This window comes from Pelobates fuscus, chromosome 1 (assembly GCF_036172605.1).
Source record: "Pelobates fuscus isolate aPelFus1 chromosome 1, aPelFus1.pri, whole genome shotgun sequence".
In the NCBI taxonomy this organism is placed as follows: Eukaryota; Metazoa; Chordata; class Amphibia; order Anura; family Pelobatidae; genus Pelobates; species Pelobates fuscus.
In genome coordinates, this window is record NC_086317.1 from 100228392 (window position 1) to 100237005 (window position 8614).

The 8614-nt window shown below is 43.2% G+C and overlaps 1 protein-coding gene across 1 annotated transcript in view; it reads right to left on the minus strand.

The window, feature by feature from the left end:
• BCOR (BCL6 corepressor) overlaps positions 1–2668 on the minus strand; it is a 132587-nt gene extending 129919 nt beyond the window's left edge. The window contains exon 1 of the mRNA XM_063450108.1: positions 2244–2668. The gene's annotated coding sequence lies outside the window, so the exon portion shown is untranslated. The remainder of the gene's footprint in view (positions 1–2243) is intronic.
• Between the last annotated feature and the right edge of the window lie 5946 nt (positions 2669–8614).

Sequence of the window (8614 nt, forward strand, 5' to 3'; positions counted from 1 at the left end):
TTATAACACAATGCAAGTACCCTGGTAATGCACGAGTTTTCCCTTTAAATCAGCCGAATCTCCGCGGCCTTGGATACATTATAACTAATCCCCTGCTTGGGACACGTCTTGTGGCTGTTATTAGCTGAGCCACAAACACATCAATCCTCGGTATAGCAACATTAATGTTACCAGGCCAATCACACAGCCATTAACGGGAGAGTAATGCCCCAGCTGGGTAACATTAACTCCTTCACTGCCACAGCAGCAGAATACTTACATCACGCAGCAGGAGACTATTGAATGCAGTTTACATTAATCTAGAATACAATCTGGCCTGCGCTGCACTCACAATACAACAAACCAGCGCTGTAATCAGACCCAACTCTGCACCTCCATCGCTCTGCACCTCCATCCTCTCCGGCAACTGAACAGTTAACCCAGGTCACTGGAAACAGGTCGCTACAGACAGCGTTCCGATTAGAACGTCTGCAAAGTCAAGAGCGATCACCCTTCCCCTCCCCCAGCCTGCCATTCTCTGCTGATAAATGGGAGCTTTTATTTCCTTATCAAGCCAGCGAAAGAACGATAAGAGGATCTAGCAACCCTCCCAGCATTTCCAGGCTCTGCACCCTTTTACAGCAGGAGTAAATGATAAACCCGACCGTATCAGATTGTGGAATGTTTATACATATCAGTTATACACATAGACAGGCACAGGCCGGGCATTAAATAACATGCAATATGACAAGTACGCTGCATTTTGGGATCGAGTTAGTGGGGGGTTTCCGGCATGCCGCTAACCTTTCCCGCTTCGCATTGTGTAACATTGTAACCAACACAGCGAGCAGAGCAAGTCAGACACGACACGGCGTGTGTACTCGAACACACACTGCATGTACTGATAATATGACATGTACTGATAATATGGCATGTACTACGTACACTGCATGTACTGATAATATGGCATGTACTCTAACACACACTGCATGTACTGATAATATGACATGTACTGATAATATGACATGTACTGATAATATGGCATGTACTACGTACACTGCATGTACTGATAATATGGCATGTACTCTAACACACACTGCATGTACTGATAATATGGCATGTATTCTAACATACACTGCGTGCACTGATAATATGGCATGTACTCTAACACACACTGCATGTACTGATAATATGGCATGTACTACATGTACTGATAATATGGCATGTACTCTAACACACACTGCATGTACTGATAATATGGCATGTACTAGATGTACAGATAATATGGCATGTACTAGATGTACAGATAATATGGCATGTACTACGTACAATGCATGTACTGATAATATGACATGTACTCCAACATACACTGCATGTACTGATAATACGGCATGTACTACATGTACTGATAATATGGCATGTACTACGTACACTGCATGTACTGATAATATGACATGTACTCTAACACACACTGCATGTACTGATAATATGGCATGTACTCTAACACACACTGCATGTACTGATAATATGGCATGTACTACGCACACTGCATGTACTGATAATATGGCATGTACTAGATGTACAGATAATATGGCATGTACTAGATGTACAGATAATATGGCATGTACTACATGTACTGATAATATGGCATGTACTACGTACACTGCATGTACTGATAATATGACATGTACTCTAACACACACTGCATGTACTGATAATACGGCATGTACTACGTACACTGCATGTACTGATAATATGGCATGTACTCTAACACACACTGCATGTACTGATAATATGGCATGTACTACGCACACTGCATATACTGATAATATGGCATGTACTAGATGTACAGATAATATGGCATGTACTACATGTACTGATAATACGGCATGTACTACGTACACTGCATGTACTGATAATATGGCATGTACTCTAACACACACTGTATGTACTGATAATATGGCATGTATTCTAACATACACTGCGTGTACTGATAATATGGCATGTATTCTAACATACACTGCGTGTACTGATAATATGGCATGAATGAAAATGTCAGCACCAATTAACTGTTTGTAGAGATAGAGCTGATCAAAAGACTGGACATAGTTCAAAACAAACTTTCCGGTAATTCATAATGCTTGAAAGGGAAGGTCCCCAACTCTTACGTTTTGATTGAAATGATGGGAAGGGAGGAGGTTAATAGGGTTTTATTAGGGGCAGTGGCCACAGACAGACCGCATATTTATAAAGGGACATCTGACCTGCTTGTTGAGGGGGTTCGGCTCCTCCAGGGACCAGTCTGTAAGTTTCCAGGGGGTGACCAAAAACCAGGAAGAGATGTGAGTTTGTTGCTGACAGATCCCCTTGGCGGTGAGGGGTCTTCCTCCCCGAGTCACAGAGGGCTCCCTTCCTGGGGAGTGGGGCTGCAGGTGGCCGGAAAGGCAGTCTCCCCCGGGAAGATTATTGTGATAGCGCCATGATGTGTCTCCCCCAGTTTGCCCTCCCCCAACACAATGTAACCTCTAAACTGGACTAGCAGCAGATAGCACCCCTAACTGGTACTGAACCTCACTGACCTATGTCTAGAACTGTCTCAGCCCAGTCCTGGTTCTCCCCAAGCTGTCTCAGTCCACTTTTGGTTCTGGTTTTTCCTCAGCTGTCTCAGCCCAGTCCTGGTTCTCCCCAAGCTGTCTCAGTCCACTTTTGGTTCTGTTTTTTCCCCAGCTGTCTCAGCCCAGTCCTGGTTCTCCCCAAGCTATCTCAGTCCACTTTTGGTTCTGGTTCTTCCCCAGCTGTCTCAGCCCAGTCCTGGTGCTCCCGCGGCTGTCTCAGTCCACTTTTGGTTCTAGTTCTCCCTCAGCTGTCTCAGCCCGGTCCTGGTTCTTTCTCCAGCTGTCTTAGCCCACTCCTGATTCTGGTTCTCTTCCAGCAGTCTGAGCCTGGTCCTGCTTGGCTCTCGTCCCCAGTACAGGCTTGTTCCTGTTATTGTCAGCGAAGGAAGCAACAAAACCAGCCCTTCTCGTGGTGTGGGTCTCACTCTCACACCCTCTCCTCCTCCCCTGGCTGGCAGAGCTTGGTGCAGACAGGGTGAGCCTCTCTCTCTGTGTCCGGGCCCTGTCTCCCAGCTCGCTGGCTGTCAGTCGGGCTCTCTCTGCACGTGTAGCAGCGCTCTCTCCGGCTCTCTCCCCCCTCTCCAGCCGGCCTGGTGCTCGCAGTGCGTGTGGCCGTCTCTGTCTCCGCTCCACGCGAGTCCGCTTCCACGAGGAAAGGGATGATCAGTCAGTAACACGTGTCTCCGGCCGGGTACACACTGATCTCTGATCATAATCCTCAGGCTCAGTAAAGATTCGGTGTCACACTTCAGCGATGGGCTCAATACACAGAGTGAGTGCCAGCTCTGCGGCCCAGGTGGCGGCACCAATTACTGCATTTAACTTTACTTTGCGTTGCACACACTGGGGGTTTATTTACGAAGTATTGATTCTTGTTCAGATGGTAAACATTCAGTCAAAATGACCAGAATGGCAATTCTCAGATTTACTAAAACAAATCTAGTCGAAATTCTGTAATTCCAGAAAAATAAGTACATTACACCCCCATTATATTCATACTAGGTCACCTGATGCCCACGGGAAGACACTGCCTTTTTAAACCCATTATCTTTATAGTAGCCCCTGCTGTCACCCATGGGTGGGGTCTGAGTGGACAATAATTCCCCCATCTATATAGTAGTGACCATCCAAAGGGGGGCAATGGCATTTTAAAAATTGTTTATCTAAAATAGTTTGTCAGTCCAAAAGCCCATTAACAAGGTAACATAAGTAGTATATTACATGGGTACATTAAAAGGCATGTGAGGTGAATAAATCTCACTAGTAAGACACTGATTTAAAACTGGCTAAAGAAAAATATATAAAGATTACACAGTTCCAAGGTGTGAAATGCGAATCGTTAGGGCGGACATGACCCAGTTAAGTAACTTTAAAGGGACACTATAGTGTCAGGAAAACAAATCGGGTCGGGTCCCTTCCCGTGGCGCTGAAGGGGTTAAAACCCCTTCAGTAGCTCACCTAATTCCAGCGCCCGGCTCCCTTACCTCTCCTCCCCCGCCAACGTCCGCATCCTCGTCCGACGTCACAGGAGCCGAATGCGCGCGCATTCAAAGTGTCCGTAGGAAAGCATTTTTCAATGCTTTCCTATGGACGCTCTGCGTGATTGAGGCATAATATGCCTCAATCATTGCAGATGCGCCTCAGGCTGGCTTAACCCCAAATGTAAACTGCTATGTTTACAGCAGGCAGGGTTAACCCTAGAGGACCTGGCACCCATACCACTTCATTGAGCTGAAGTGGTCTGGGTGACTATAGTGTCCCTTTAAAAAAAAAAAAAAAAAAAAGGTAACATGAATTTTTGAAGGGGGAGAGAGGAGGACCAAAGGGTCTTTGTGACCATATTATGAGAATGTGGGAGATTGGTAATGCATAATAACACTAACAATTTAAAATCTTTACTGGCCTCTATGATTAATATAAAGTCTAGGTTGTTCACATTTAATTCATTTTTATTAATGTTCGAGTGTTTTTCATATTTCTGTCATTTGGTTTGTAAAAGATTCCAAATGTGCCTCTGTACAGTAGCAAAACTAAGAGTAGTGCAGGGAGGGCAATCAGCACTTAGGGACACCTGATTGGCATGTCTGAAATTTTGGGACCTGGACAAGTGCCACAGCCTTTTAGCAGCACAACCAAGCCCCTGTCAGATCGTCTGTTTGGCAGTGGTGATGGGAGACAGTGCAAATAGGTCACTTCCTTCCAGCTTACCAAACCGCTGCATGGTAGGGAGAGGAGGAGACACAGACTCCTATCAGCCTCAGATAGCAGACCCCAAGGAAGCCACCCACATGCCCCCAAAAGGTATGGAAACAGGAGACTGGCTACAAATATGTATATGTAACTTATGCCTTGTATCTGTGTGTATGTAACTATCTGTGTGTACATCCCAGCATTCAAACGGAAATACTACATACAAACGCACCCTTGCACTCAAACATCAGCACTCCAAATACACACAAGCATTTAAATGCACTACACACAAGTATACCACTGCTTTCAAATGGCAATACTGCATACAAATAAACTGCATTAAAATAAAAACACACCAAATACATCCCAATATTCACACACACATGCTCCATTCAAAACATGCTTATATTCAAACACTGCTCACAAATACAACTCTGCAAGCAGGGCCGGCGCGTCCATAAGGCGGCACAGGCGGCCGCCTTAGGGCGCACGGGCTCTGGGGGCGCAAGATTTCAGTGACCGGCAGGAGGGAAGCTCTCCCTCCTGCCGGGCCACCATCTCGGCCCCCGGTGCTGTGTGCGGCTGTGCTGAGATCAGACGCGGCGAGGGAGCTCTAAACAAATTATTCTAAATCATATCTAAAATATATAATCTGTAATTGGTAATCTGATGGTGGAAATACTTGGACCTGCTGAAGACATTGATGTAGATGCGAGTTTGGGCATGTCTGCTCAGCACACATGTGCTCTGTGATGTTACACAGGCTTGTCAGCAAAGGGCTGCCCATGTACAGACAGTACTGTGGAAGTTTTTCTTGTAAAAGGCTGAATTGCACTGCAGTTCCCTTGCATTATTGCAACCCTTTTTGGGGATTTCCTCTGGTGTCTACAGGAGCAGGCCTTTCAGTTTAAATTTTAACTTTGTCAGCAGTCGTCGTATACGCAAAGCCTTGCTCTGTGGTGCTGGTTTACTGCAAATCTGACACCTGAACTTTTATTCAGAGGGGGAGATTTATCAAAGTGTCACCAACATGTTTGTGCCTAATATTCAGGGGGATGGGGGGAGGGTGGAGAGGGGAAGTAGGGAGTTGCACCCTAACTGCCCTTCTTGAATATGCACAACTTTAGTTATTTTTTTGTGGAAATTTCTGTGAAAACTAGTGGAATATATGAAGAAAACCGAAACATTTATTGTACATAATTTTAATAATACAATCTACAATCAAAATAATGATCGAAATTTAACTGACATTTTCAGAACACTTTGGTAAATACCCACCATTGTATCTAGATCAGAACACAGTGGATATTTTTGTATGCAATAGAAAAATCTCTTTTTGATAAAGGCAATCTCCAAGGCCCTTAAATGTAAGCATTGTATTTGCAAATGAAAGCCTTTTACTTTTTTACTTTTCTTATATTTCTTCATCAGGGCATTGGACTACGAACTACCTTTTACTCATGGCAAGCAGGGATTTTAACGCTAGATTGCAAACGAACACATATTAGCATTGATTGCTGAAAGTGCATAGCCCCACATTAAGAACAGGGAAAAGAAAACCCGTTATTTTAACTGCGGTGAATTACAACTTTCATAATGCTGAGCAAGCCCCCTTAATTTCAGACCATACAGTGATTAGGTACATAGTGACAAGGGTTACTTTGCTTTAAATTCAACGCAAATTTCAAATTTAAGAGTAAGAGTCGTACTGAAAAAAAAATCTTCAATTCAGTTATGCTTCCAGTTCACTACCTAGGTTCACCTTAAATCTAAAATTCTTTTTAAATTCATGAGAATTCTCATTTTAGTGAATAACTCTATATGTCTATCTTGCATCAGAATCTGCCAACTATTGACTCCCCCAGCTTCGTCAGCTTGCTCAGGGGTGTAAAACTAAACCCTCTGGAGCTCTAACCCTGACAGTTTTAGAATTTCTGTGACAAACTTGTTTTAGGACAATTAAAACTATATCCCACTGAGCAATTGTAGTGACCACATTGCCTCATAATCAGACGGACCTGCAAAGGAATACTTCAGAACCGTACAGAAAAAAAATTAAAGATTGTATTTTGTCATCCATATCTTATTAACTACAGCCTTAAGAAATCAACTTTTTGTCAACCTCACAAATTAAAATAGGAATGTGGTCACACACTGAGCAATTTGGAAAGAGGACTGGCATTTGACACAAATAGATGGCTATTTACAAAAGTGAGAATTCCAATATTAATGGACCATAGTAGTCTATTTTGACCTTAAATTTGAAATTCACTTTGAAATAATAATTCTCACATTAGGAAATACTTTGTTAGCCGCCCTGTTTCTCATGAGAAAGCCATGCTTTTGATACCATAGGTTGACTGTCTATGACTGCATAGCTGGCCATAAATTGCTAAAGTTAAAAGTCCTGAAGGTGGATAATGATGCCGTGACTCAGTCATTCATACACAGTATCCAATTATCGCTGCTCTGCACGTCTCCCTCTGAGATTAGCTTACTCTGCTTCAGACGTTTTATGTGTACAGCTTGTCAGTGCAGGAGACTATACACATTCGACCACATGGACGCTACAATTCTTTTAAATACTGATAGGGAATTATTTGAGGAAAATTGAGGGGATAAGATTGCAAGACTGGTTGTACAGACAAGGGTCAGATTGTACTGAAATCTGGGGATTTTCATTATTTATACACCACAATCAATTATATATTAGTACTGCAAAGTAATTCTAATCTTCAACCTCTAGCACTTGTTAATCTCAGAAATATAGTATAATGCAGTGGTTCCTATCCCAGTCCTAAAGGCGTACCAATGGTCTAGATCTGGACAGACATGCACTCCTGATGTTTGCCAGCATTATGGCTGTAAGAACATTATAGGAGATGGAGTCCACAACAGAATGGAGTGCGGAAGGTTGCCTACTCCTTGTCTAGGTTTAGCCAGTATCCTCCATCTAATAGAGATGTCTAAATTCTGCATTGTTGGTGTGGCTTGAGCGCTGGGTTGGCAATAACTGGTAAAGTGCACGCTCAGTTTGGCAGCAAAAACAACCTAATTTGCAGGATGTCATCTCTGCAGACTTGGCAAGATCTCCTTGGGGCTGGTTTGGGTACAGAGTACAAGGGATCATCGTCAAAAGAACTCCATGAACCTAGAGTATGCTCCCAGTAACGTATTTTATGGTCATCAAACCTAAGGCCTGCTTTTAGACTAGGTCATGGTGGTAGGAGTCTCTATGTGCTGTATTATGCTAGGAATGCTGCATATCTAGAGATATTTGGACCTGGGTTTTGGGGGCTAGTTAGGGCCTACACGAGTGACTTAGGCAGTCCGGAACTATTTGCAAAAGAATAGTCATTTTTAGATTCACCCCACTAGGCAGCGCACCTGGAAGTGAAAGTTTTCTCTGTTTATCTTCCCTCCACACAGTTCCTACCGCTTACCTCCATTTTCAAGATTGATTTTGTATTTTTTATATCTGTGCAGAACTCTCTGTCCATTCCCTCTACAGTAAGAATGGTTCAATCAACATATGATTGGAATGCGCAACGGAGCCTGTGATGTTGGGTGTTGAGAGGAGAGCCGGGAGCAATTCAACTACATTTTAACATTTAACCCAGATTTTTTTTTTTTTAATAGGGTGGGTGGGGGGGTTGGGGCGGGGGGGTGACTCGAGCATCTCCATAATATATTAAAGAGATGGTAAACAAATATTTGGAGTGTTCCTTAAATGGCAGTAGAAGTGTAACAAACTGTAATGATATTGTAATTAATTTTTTGTAATTAACTGTGTGATTTTTCTTTTTCTTTGGTTTATAGTTATTTATATG